The 12,766-nt window shown below is 37.9% G+C and overlaps 1 non-coding gene across 1 annotated transcript; it reads right to left on the reverse strand.

Moving 5' to 3' along the window:
* Nucleotides 1-334: 334 nt before the first annotated feature.
* Nucleotides 335-442, reverse strand: LOC112787112 (small nucleolar RNA R71). The gene has a single exon (XR_003194544.1). It is a non-coding gene; the product is annotated as a small nucleolar RNA R71 (small nucleolar RNA).
* Between the last annotated feature and the right edge of the window lie 12,324 nt (nt 443-12,766).

Genomic DNA, 12,766 nt, shown 5'->3' on the forward strand with positions numbered 1-12,766 from the left:
CAATTTACATGGAAGAAGCATCTCCATTCCTGCCATTGGAGCAAACAACTTTGAGCTGAAACCTCAGCTAGTTTCTCTGATGCAGCAGAACTGCAAGTTTCATGGACTTCCATCTGAAGATCCTTTTCAGTTCTTAACTGAATTCTTGCAGATTTGTGATACTGTTAAGACTAATGGAGTAGATCCTGAAGTCTACAGGCTCATGCTTTTCCCTTTTGCTGTAAGAGACAGAGCTAGAGTGTGGTTGGACTCTCAACCCAAAGACAGCATGAACTCTTGGGATAAGCTGGTCACGGATTTCTTAGCCAAGTTCTTTCCTCCTCAAAAGCTGAGCAAGCTTAGAGTAGATGTTCAAACCTTCAGACAGAAAGAAGGTGAATCCCTCTATGAAGCTTGGGAGAGATACAAGCAACTGACCAAAAAGTGTCCTTCTGACATGCTTTCAGAATGGACCATCCTGGATATATTCTATGATGGTTTATCTGAGCTATCAAAGATGTCATTGGACACTTCTGCAGGTGGATCCATTCACCTAAAGAAAACGCCTGCAGAAGCTCAAGAACTCATTGACATGGTTGCTAATAACCAGTTCATGTACACTTCTGAGAGGAATCCTGTGAGTAATGCGACGCCTATGAAGAAGGGAGTTCTTGAAATTGATAATCTGAATGCCATACTGGCTCATAACAAAATATTGACTCAGCAAGTCAATATGATTTCGCAGAGTCTGCATGGAATGCAAGCTGCATCCAACAGTACTCAAGAGGCATCTTCTGAAGAAGAAGCTTATGATCCTGAGAACCCTACTATAGCAGAGGTGAATTACATGGGTGAACCATATGGAAACACCTATAATCCATCATGGAGAAATCATCCAAATTTCTCATGGAAGGATCAAAAGCCTCAACAAGGCTTTAATAATGGTGGAAGAAATAGGTTTAGCAATAGCAAACCTTTTCCATCATCCACTCAGCAACAGACAAAGAACTCTGAACAAAATACCTCTAATTTAGCAAACTTAGTCTCTGATCTATCTAAGGCCACTGTAAGTTTCATGAATGAAACAAGGTCTTCCATTAGAAATTTGGAAGCACAAGTGGGCCAGCTAAGTAAAAGGATCACTGAAATCCCTCCTAGTACTCTCCCAAGCAATACAGAAGAAAATCCAAGAGGAGAGTGCAAGGCCATTGAATTGATCACCATGGCCGAACCTGTAAAGGAAGGAGAGGACGTGAATCCCAGTGAGGAAGACCTCCTGGGACGTCCAGTGATCAATAAGGAGCTTCCCTCTGAAGAACCAAAGAAATCTGAGGCTCACCTAGAGACCATAGAGATTCCATTAAACCTCCTTATGCCATTCATGAGCTCTGATGAGTATTCCTCTTCTGAAGAGAATGAGGATGTTACTGAGGAGCAAGTCACCAAGTACCTTGGTGCAATCATGAAGCTGAATGCCAAATTATTTGGTATTGAGACGTGGGAAGATGAACCTCCCTTGTTCACCAATGAACTAAGTGATCTGGATCAACTGACATTGCCTCAGAAGAAACAGGATCCTGGAAAGTTCATAATACCTTGTACCATAGGCACCATGATCTTTGAAAAGGCTCTGTGTGACCTTGGTTCAGGAATAAACCTCATGCCCCTCTCTGTAATAGAGAAACTGGGAATCTATGGGGTGCAAGCTGCCAAAATCTCATTAGAGATGGCAGACAATTCAAGAAAACAGGCCTATGGACAAGTAGAGGACGTGCTAGTAAAGGTTGAAGGCCTTTACATCCCTGCTGATTTCATAGTCCTGGATACTGGAAAGGATGAGGATGAATTCATCATCCTTGGAAGACCCTTCCTAGCCACAGCAAGAGCTGTGATTGATGTGGACAGAGGAGAATTGATCCTTCAATTAAATGAGGACAACCTTGTGTTTAAAACTCAAGGATCTCTCTCTTTACCCATGGAGAGGAAGCACAGTAAGCTTCTCTCATTGCAGATTCAACCAGAGCCCCCACAGTCAAACTCTAAGTTTGGTGTTGGGGAGTCTCAACAATGCTCTGAACATCTGTGAGGCTTCATGAGAGCCCACTATCAAGCTATTGACATTAAAGAAGCGCTTGTTGGGAGGCAACCCAATTTTTATTTATCTAATTTCTATTTTCATTGTTTTTCATGTTTTATTAGGTTCATGATCATGTGGAGTCACAAAATAAATAAAAAAATTGAAAACGGAATAAAAAAAAAGCAAAAGAAAAATCACACCCTGGAGGAAGACCTTACTGGCGTTTAAACGCCAGTAAGAAGCATGTTTTGGGCGTTCAACGCCAGAACAGAGCATGGTTCTGGCGCTGAACGCCAGAAATGGGCAGCATTTGGGCGTTTGAATGCCAGAATTGTACCCTGGAGAAGAGCTGGCGCTGAACGCCCAGAACAAGCATGGTTCTGGCGTTCAACGCCAGATATGGGCAACAAATGGGCGTTCAACGCCCAGAACAAGCACCAATCTGGCGCTGAACGCCCAGAGTTGTGTGCAAGGGCATTTTGCATGCCCAATTTGGTGCAAGGTTGTAAATCCTTGAACACCTCAGGATCTGTGGACCCCACAGGATCCCCACCTACCTCCACTCACTTCTTCTCACCACTCTTTCACACAATCCCATAAACACTCTTTCCCAAAACTCCTCACCAATCACCTCAATCTCTCTTCCCTATCACCACTTCACCACTCACATCCATCCACTCTTCCCCATAAACCTACCTCATAAACTCCACCTACCTTCAAAATTCAAAACCAATTTCCCACCCACCCCACCCTAAATGGCTGAACCTTACCACCCCCTCCCTTCCCTATATATAACCCTCCATTCTTCATCATTTTCACACAACACAACCCTCTTTGCTCTTCTTGGCCGAAACACACATTCCCCCTCCTCTCCATATTTTCTTCTTCTTCTTCTATTATTCTTTCTTCTCTTGCTCGAGGGCGAGCAACATTCTAAGTTTGGTGTGGTAAAAGCATAAGCTTTTTGTTTTTCCATTACCATTGATGGCACCTAAGACCGGAGAATCCTCTAGAAAAGGGAAAGGGAAGACAAAAGCTTCCACCTCTGAGTCATGGGAGATGGAAAGGTTCATCTCCAAAGCCCATCAAGACCACTTCTATGATGGTGTGGCCAAGAAGAAGGTGATCCCCGAGGTCCCTTTCAAACTCAAGAGAAATGAGTATCCGGAGATCCGACATGAAATCCAAAGAAGAGGTTGGGAAGTTCTAACAAAACCCATCCAACAAGTCGGCATCCTAATGGTTCAAGAGTTCTATGCCAATGCATGGATCACTAGGAACCATGATCAAAGTAAGAACCCGGACCCAAAGAATTATATCACCATGGTTCGGGGAAAATACTTAGATTCTAGCCCGGAAAATGTGAGGTTGGCATTTAACTTGCCTATGATGCAAGGAGATGCACGTCCCTACACTAGAAGGGTCAACTTTAATCAAAGGTTGGACCAAGTCCTCATGGACATATGTGTGGAAGGAGCTCAATGGAAGATGGACTCCAAAGGCAAGCCGATTCAACTAAGAAGACTGGACCTCAAGCCTGTAGCTAGAGGATGGTTAGAGTTCATACAACGCTCCATCATCCCCACTAGCAACCGATCCGAAGTTACTGTGGATCGGGCCATCATGATTCATAGCATCATGATTGGAGAGGAAGTAGAAGTTCATGAAGTCATCTCCCTTGAATTCTACAAAATAGCCGAAAAGCCCTCTCCTGGGGCAAGGCTAGCTTTTCCTCATCTTATTTGCCATCTATGTTACTCAGCTGGAGCTTTCATAGAAGGAGACATTCCCATTGAGGAAGAGAAGCCCATCACTAAGAAAAGGATGGAGCAAGCAAGAGAGCCCATTCATGGATCTCAAGAGACGCATGAAGCTCATCACCATGAGATCCCAGAGATGCCTCAAATGCATTTCCCTCCACAAAACTATTGGGAGCAAATCAAAACCTCCCTAGGAGAATTAAGTTCCAACATGGGACAACTAAGGGTGGAACATCAAGAGCACTCCATCATCCTTCATGAAATAAGAGAAGATCAAAAAGCAATGAGGGAGGAGCAACAAAGACAAGGAAGAGACATAGAAGAGCTCAAGGACATCATTGGTTCCTCAAGAAGGAAACGCCACCATCACTAAGGTGGACTCATTCCTTGTTCTTACATTCTCTGTTTTTCGTTTTCTATGTTAAGTGCTTATCCATGTTTGTGTCTTCATTACATGATCATTAGTAGTTAGTAACTTTGTCTTAAAGTTATGAATGTTCTATGAATCCATCACCTCTCTTAAATGAAAAAAATGTTTTAATTCAAAAGAACAAGAAGTACATGAGTTTCGAATTTATCCTTGAACTTAGTTTAATTATATTGATGTGGTGACAATGCTTCTTGTTTTCTGAATGAATGCTTGAACAGTGCATATATATTTTGAAGTTGTTGTTTAAGAATGTTAAATATGTTGGCTCTTGAAAGAATGATGACAATGAGACATGTTATCTGATAATCTGAAAAATCATAAAAATGATTCTTGAAGCAAGAAAAAGCAGCAAAGAACAAAGCTTGCAGAAAAAAAAATAGCAAAAAAAATAGAAAAAAAAAAGAAAAAGCAAGCAGAAAAAGCCAAAGCTCTTAAAACTGAAAGGCAAGAGCAAAAAGCCAGTAATCCTTAAAACCAAAAGGCAAGGGTAATAAAAAGGATCCCAAGGCTTTGAGCATCAGTGGATAGGAGGGCCTAAAGGAATAAAATCCTGGCCTAAGCAACTAAATCAAGCTGTCCCTAACCATGTGCTTGTGGCGTGAAGGTGTCAAGTGAAAACTTGAGACTGAGCGGTTAAAGTCAAGGTCCAAAGCGAAAAAAAAGTGTGCTTAAGAACCCTGGAAACCTCTAATTGGGGACTTTAGCAAAGCTGAGTCACAATCTGAAAAGGTTCACCCAGTTATGTGTATGTGGCATTTATGTATCCGGTGGTAATACTGGAAAACAAAGTGCTTAGGGTCACGGCCAAGACTCATAAAACAGCTGTGTTCAAGAATCATCATACTGAACTAGGAGAATCAATAACACTATCTGAACTCTGAGTTCCTATAGATGCCAATCATTCTGAACCTCAATGGATAAAGTGAGATGCCAAAACTATTCAAGAGGCAAAAAGCTACAAGTCCCGCTCATCTGATTGAAGCTATATTTCATTGATAGTTTGGAATTTATAGTATATTCTCTTCTTTTTATCCTATTTGATTTTCAGTTGCTTGGGGACAAGCAACAATTTAAGTTTGGTGTTGTGATGAACGGATAATTTATACGCTTTTTGGCATTGTTTTTAGTATGTTTTTAGTAGAATCTAGTTACTTTTAGGGATGTTTTCATTTGTTTTTATGTTAAATTCACATTTCTGGACTTTACTATGAGTTTGTGTGTTTTTCTGTGATTTCAGGTATTTTCTGGCTGAAATTGAGGGACTTGAGCAAAAATCAGATTCAGAGGTTGAAGAAGGACTGCTGATGTTGTTGGATTCTGACCTCCCTGCACTCAAAATGGATTTTCTGGAGCTACAGAACTCGAAATGGTGCGCTTCCAATTGCGTTAGAAAGTAGACATCCAGGGCTTTCCAGCAATATATAATAGTCCATACTTTGCCCAAGTTTAGATGATGCAAACTGGCGTTCAACACCAGCTCTCTGCCCAATTCTAGCGTCCAGCGCCAGAAACAAGTTGCAAAGTGGAGTTCAACGCCCAAACTGGCACAAAAGCTAGTGTTCAACTCCAAGAAAGACCTCTCCACGTGTAGACTTCAAGCTCAGCCTAAGCACACACCAAGTGGGCCCCGGAATTGGATTTATGCATCAATTACTTACTTCTGTAAACCCTAGTAACTAGTTTATTATAAATAGGACGTTTTACTATTGTATTAGACATCTTTGGAACATCTTTGAATCCGGGATTGTATCTTTGAATATCTTTGGATGCCTGGCTCTTAGATCAGAGGGGCTGGCCATTCGGCCATGCCTGGACCTTTCACTTATGTATTTTTAACGGTAGAGTTTCTACACTCCATAGATTAAGGTGTGGAGCTCTGCTGTTCCTTAAAGATTAATGCAAAGTACTACTATTTTTCTATTCAATTCAACTTATTTCGCTTCTAAGATATTCATTCGCACTTCAATCTGAATGTGATGAACGTGACAATCATCATCATTCCTTATGAACGCGTGCCTGACAACCACTTCCGTTCTACCTTAGATTGAATGAGTATCTCTTGGATCTCTTAATCAGAATCTTCGTGGTATAAGCTAGATTGATGGCGGCATTCATGAGGGTCCGGAAAGTCTAAACCTTGTCTGTGGTATTCCAAGTAGGACTCTGGGATTGAATGACTGTGACAAGCTTCAAACTCGCGAGTGCTAGGCGTAGTGACAGACGCAAAAGGATAGTAAATCCTATTCCAGTATGATCGAGAACCTCCAGATGATTAGCCATGCAGTGACAGCGCATTGGACCATTTTCACAGAGAGGAATAGGGCGCAGCCATCGACAAGGGTGATGCCTCCAGACGATTAGCCGTGCTGTGACAGAGCATTTGGACCATTTTCTAGAGAGGATTAAAAGTAGCCATTGACAATGGTGAAGTCCTTACAAAAAGCCAGCTATGGAAAGGTGTAAGACTGATTGGATGAAGGCAGCAGAAAAGCAGAGGTTCAGAGGAACGAAAGCATCTCTGTGCGCTTATCTGAAATTCTCACCAATGAATTACATAAGTATTTCTATCCCTATTTTATTATCTATTTTCGAAAACTCCATAACTGTTTTATATCCGCCTGACTGAGATTTATAAGGTGACCATAGCTTGCTTCAAGCCGACAATCTCCGTGGGATCAACCCTTACTCACGTAAGGTTTATTACTTGGACGACCCAGTGCACTTGCTGGTTAGTTGTATCGAAGTTGTGACAAATTATGAATTGAGATTAGAGCACCAAGTTTTTGGAGCCATTACCAGAGATCACAATTTCGTGCACCAAAACTCAAATATTTTTAAACACAAAATAGGAACCCAACTAATCAACAGTATGGCATTACAACTGAAAAGGCACCAAGCAACTAAAATAGAATCATTAAAAAAATATAATGAATTATGGAAACAAGTATAGGTATCAATCTAGAAAACCTTATACAACAAAAAATAAGGCAAAAGAAAACTACAAAAAAAAAACAAAAATGAAATAGTAAAAAGAAAAGTGACAAGAAATACATAGTCTGTTGAAAATGTAAAAAATCAGGTCATCATGTAACACCCTCACTACCAGAAAGTCACGCTTCCGGCTGCGCCACTCTGATAGTAAGAAGTATTATGACTACTTTATATACTTAATATTAAAATAGGAGCCTGTGATTCAACACCGTATCGCTGATTTTCTTGAAAACCGGAAATAAATACTTTATAATTAAAAAAAAACAAGCAGGTATAGATTCATATACAAGACTTCTTACATAATATCTTATAATATAATATAATATATATATATATATATATATATATATATATATATATATATATATATATATATATATATATAACATACACCTCCTATCCCTCTTACAAACTCGTAATAACAAAGACGAGGGAAGAAAATAATCTAATTAATACAACAACATATAAACCAAACGCAGTATAACTCTTCATAATGCTGGATCCGGTTCCTGAAAAGGTAAAGCTGTAGGGGGTGAGAACCTAACCACATGGTCTCACCATGGAGTTTCAAAGTTGTCATAAGAAGATATTTATAAGAAAACTGTTTTCAAGCTCAGTGATTATCATTGCCTTATGAATCTTTTAAAAAAAATCTAATAGGTAATCTTTCAAAAACCTTTTCAAAGAAACAATGTTTAATCTTTCAGAAATCTGAAACCTTTCCTTTCTTATAGGAAAATCTCAATCAGAAACCAACCACGCAATCAAACAACACAGTCATTAATTCAGCACCAAAGTTCATTCTCAAGTGTAGCACGCCAGGACAAACACAGGCAACACAGACAAGGAAAGCACAAGTAGGTAGCAGTTATAGCAAATAGTTCAAGTAGCAGTTAAGAACAGTTTAGCAATTAGGCAAACCAAAACAAGTTCAAACCCAAGCAAAGCATACAAATGCATATGATGCATGCATGTCCTATGGCTGATGAGTCTCATCTGTCGATTATCCAGCCAACCCGACAAGTCTGAATTGTCCTTAGACTGTCCCCTGACGTGCATCCCCAAGAGTCTATGCATAGCTTTTTCTCAAATAATCAATATTTCTCAATGGGGGTAACATTCCCGGGAATTTATATAGTGCCCGGTCATACTTACGTCGAAGGGTCAACAGAGTATCGAGTTTTCAACCTGGTACACGTGGTGGCAAGCCATGGTACTTTATCCAGGGAATCTCGTATCTCAGATAATTCAAATTCATAAGCCACATGAGTAATTCAAAGATCATATTTCAACATTCTCAACATCATCATCATTCATCAACTCAAATCTCATTTCCAATTTCATTCAAAACCCATGTTTCAAAGAAAATCCTCATCATCTTTCTTTCCATTCCGTTCATTAACAATTCCAATTCAAGACATAATTCCTTCTTTTAAATAAATCAATCTTAAAACATATAACATTTAAAACCAAATCTTTTTAGACAATTACTTCAAACGAAACTTTCAATTTTATAAAATTTTGGCAGTATCTCCTCTAAAACTCGGACTTTGCCACCCTTTTCGGGTTCCAACCAAACCAAACCAAACACCTGCTAATCACTCAAATCACTTCCAATAACAATTTTCACAACAACCACACTCAACACAAGGAAATTGCAAAATCCAAAATTCAATCAACCAATCCTATAAATCGTAATCTAAATCAACCTCATTCAACAGCATTAATCAATAATTAAGAACTCTCGGTTTTCTTAAACAGTTTCAAACCAAACCGTTCCTCAAACCCTGTTCGAACCATTTCCAAAATAGTAAATTATTCTCAATAAACAAACCGTTTTCAAATATCAAGTCCTTTCCAAATTTGTTTTTTAAAATCAAATTCCGATATCAAATCGGGTTCAATATCAAATCAAAATTTCAATACTAAACCTTTCCTAAAAATCGAATCGTTTCCAAAATTAAACTAAATGCCATTATTAAATCTCTTCCAACAACTCTAGAAAAACTACTTTAACAACATCATTCAACTAATCATAATATTCAACTTTCTCAATCAATCCATCAATCAATATAACTAATAACCTCATTCATCCAAAACAACTCAATTCAATTCATAAGACTTACGAAATCACCAAAAATGTATTTTACGTATTAATATCGATTTATAACAACTCTGGAAAGTAAAGAAGTTTAAGAAAAGCGCCCCTACCTCAATGTCTCAATTGCAGAATTTAACTCAATAATCCCCTTTATCCCCAATTCATGGCAGCAGCAGCGATCTTAGTAATTCCATTATCAATTATGACTTTGTAATAGATAAATCCACAGTGGCTAGAATGAAAACATATTTCTGTAATTAGAGTAAGGGTAGTACAGGAAAACCAAATAGCAGTAGAACAAAGGCAGAAACATTATAAATTTCAGAATTAAAGGAGTTGAAATCAAAATAGGAAGAATAGTGCTACCCGAGACAACAACAGCGGCGACTCCTTCTAGGCTTGACGGTGAGGTTTACGACAAAATCTTCAAAACAACCGGTAGTAGCTTCAAAGGGGACGGAACCGCAAACCCTAATAATTAGAATAAAAGCTAGAAGCAAGAACAGGACAAAAACCAAAAATAAAAATAGAACGGAAACCAAAAGCAAGAATGCTTGCCTCGGTTCATTTTCATAGTGGTGGCGAGCTCCCACAGCGACGACGGCTAGGGCTCTGGTGGCGATGGTTCCTTCAACGGCGGCGGTGGAGCATCCTTCGACAGCGATGGCTAAGAGAACACCCACCACCACGCGTTCTTCTCTCCTCGCGGTTCTGGCGGTGGCTCGTGGATGGACCCGCGGTGACGGCTTGGTGACAATGAAAGCTACTTCTTCCTCGCGCTCAGCCATCTCAACGGTGACTGGGCAAGGCACGCCGGCCTTCACGCCTGCGACCGTGACAACGATGGTGACGTTCCTCTCTCTCCTGAGCTCTCTCTCTCTTCGCGGCTCTGATCTCTTTGGCGGCGCGACGGCAGCGATCGTGAGCTCCTCGCCGGCGCTGTTCCTCCTCTCTTCTCCCTCGATACCCCTTTCTCCCTTCCTTGTCTTTCTTTCTTCAAGCTTCCCCTGTTTTCCCCCTTTTCTATTCTTCCCTTTCTTTCTTTTTTTTCTTTTTTTAAGGATGAGGCATAAGGGGTGAGGAGGTGGCGGTGGTAAATTAGGATTAGGATAGGGTGTTTTAGATAGTTTTAATAAAATTAGGGGTATAGAGTATTAATTAAAAACCTAACTTTAATCTATTAAAATTACTTTGAAAATGTTATTTGATTATTAGTTTACTAATTGACTTTTAATAGAATATTTTACATTAAAATTAAAGATAATATAATTAATTTTCTTTGTTTATAAAATTAAAATATTAAATTTTAGAATCTCTATTATTTAACTAAATTGTATAAAATTCTTATTCTTTTGCTACTATTAAGCTGTATAATTTAAATATAGAAAATTATTCAATAATTATAAAATTTAGTAAAATTTCTAATTTAATTGTCAAAATTTGATTTAATTACTTTTAATAAAATAATTTCTAAAAATAGAGTCTTTAATGAATAAATAAATTGAAATCAACTCATAATAATATTTTTCAAAAATTATGGGTCTTACATCCTACCCACTTTATAAAAATTTTCGTCCTCGAAAATTAAAGTAATATATAAGGTAATACATAGTTTTTGCACTCTACTTTTTAAACACTTTATAGAAAAGTACAAAAATCTTAGTATGCATATATAAATGTTCAAAACTTTACAAAAGCTTGGGGGAACAAAATAGGGTGCAAATCAAGATAGGCGTTCACAAAATAAAACAGTAGCTAGTGTGGCAAAAAGGGCTACAAAACAGGCTGGTATAAAACAACAAATATAACGCTTGCTCACAGATTTCTTGCCCATTCAGAACTTTTACTCCCCAATTCCATCAATCATCTCATAACTCCATAACCCGTCACAACCCTAACATCCGCAAACTTTTACGAGGAACAAACTGCTATACTCCTCATAACGTTGCATACTTACTAATACTAATCCATCTTTCACGTTTATGAATAGCATCTTAAAGTTTTTTTTGCTACCCCTAAAAGTCGTACGTGATTCTAAGGCAATTCTCGAATTTATTTCAAAGAACACAAGACCTTGGAAAAAGATAAGCGACAAAATCCGCCAGGGCTTGAAAGGATTCTTGAAACCACAAGTAATCAGGAATGCATAAGGAATGAAGAGTGTCAGACAGAAAATTAGTTTGGGCAATTCTCAAGAATGATTCCTGAATCAACAAAATCCGATAGGAATAACAAAAGAAAAGTAGCGCAATAGTTTGAAACAAAATTAAATCGAATCAAGGAATACGAGGTTTACAAAAAAAGAATGTTTAAGACCAAAGACAAAGCTCATAAGTCTCGAGTAGAATTAAGAACACTCTCAACTAAATTGCTCATGAAGAATGAAAAACATTTAAAAAACTATTTCACGTTTTCAAAAAAAGTGGGCATCAAACATTTTGTAAAAGAAATAACAAAAGTATATTTATGGTATTATGTTAATACAATTTCATGTTGAAATAGGTTATGTAGAGTTTTAAAATAAAATGAATACCGATTTGGCTAAGAACAAAAATATTCCCTCAAATATTTGAGAAAAATAATTAGGTGCACCACTTAACCAAAAGTAGGTATAAAGCTCGGAAGGAAATCAAATTGCCTTTTGTTAAAATAATTTACACAAAATAAGTGAGGTTTGAAAAGGAAAAGTCAATTGAGTTAAGGCCAAAATAATTTTCCGAAAGTCTTAATAGATATTTAGGTATTTAGTCAAATAAAGGTATATAGTGAAATCGTGGCAGGGTTATAAGAAAATCAAACGTTTGTTTAAAAATTCTCAAGGTTTATATTCAATCAAGCGTGTATAAAAATTATAGCAAATATAGAAGAGGAAGAAGTTAAACTTTATTTAGAAAAGAATTCCGAAGTACAAATTTGCTTAAAAGTCGGTTTCAAAACTTGCTTTAAAAGTTAATATCAAAATGAAATTGCCATCACATAAGAGCATTCAAGAATATTAAGACGTACTTAAAAAGAAATCAGGCCATATGAAAAAGAATTTTAAATCAAGGGAGTTCAAACAAGATCAACTAGGCATAAGACATCGAACAAGCTTTCAAAACTTAAACTTTCTCTTTTATCAGTCATTCCCTGAAAAGCTAACACATTGGTTTCCTCCTCTAAGGACCACGTGTAACACTGAAATAAGTACAAGTACATTCAAAGAGATACAATTCACAGGAAGAGAAGAATAAGCGACAAAATTATGTTTCTCATAAATTTGGAAGGAGGTGTAAGATTGCAACTAAGCAATGATGTACAGGCACGAGAAAACGTTTTGGAAAGAGTCATTTCGCATCATAACAAGAAATATTTAATTTAGGAATGCTAAAGGAAACAAGAAAAAGGTAGTGATAAATTAGATCAAAATAAACTAAAACCAAATCAGA

Source organism: Arachis hypogaea, chromosome 20 (assembly GCF_003086295.3).
Source record: "Arachis hypogaea cultivar Tifrunner chromosome 20, arahy.Tifrunner.gnm2.J5K5, whole genome shotgun sequence".
NCBI classification, from domain to species: domain Eukaryota; kingdom Viridiplantae; phylum Streptophyta; class Magnoliopsida; order Fabales; family Fabaceae; genus Arachis; species Arachis hypogaea.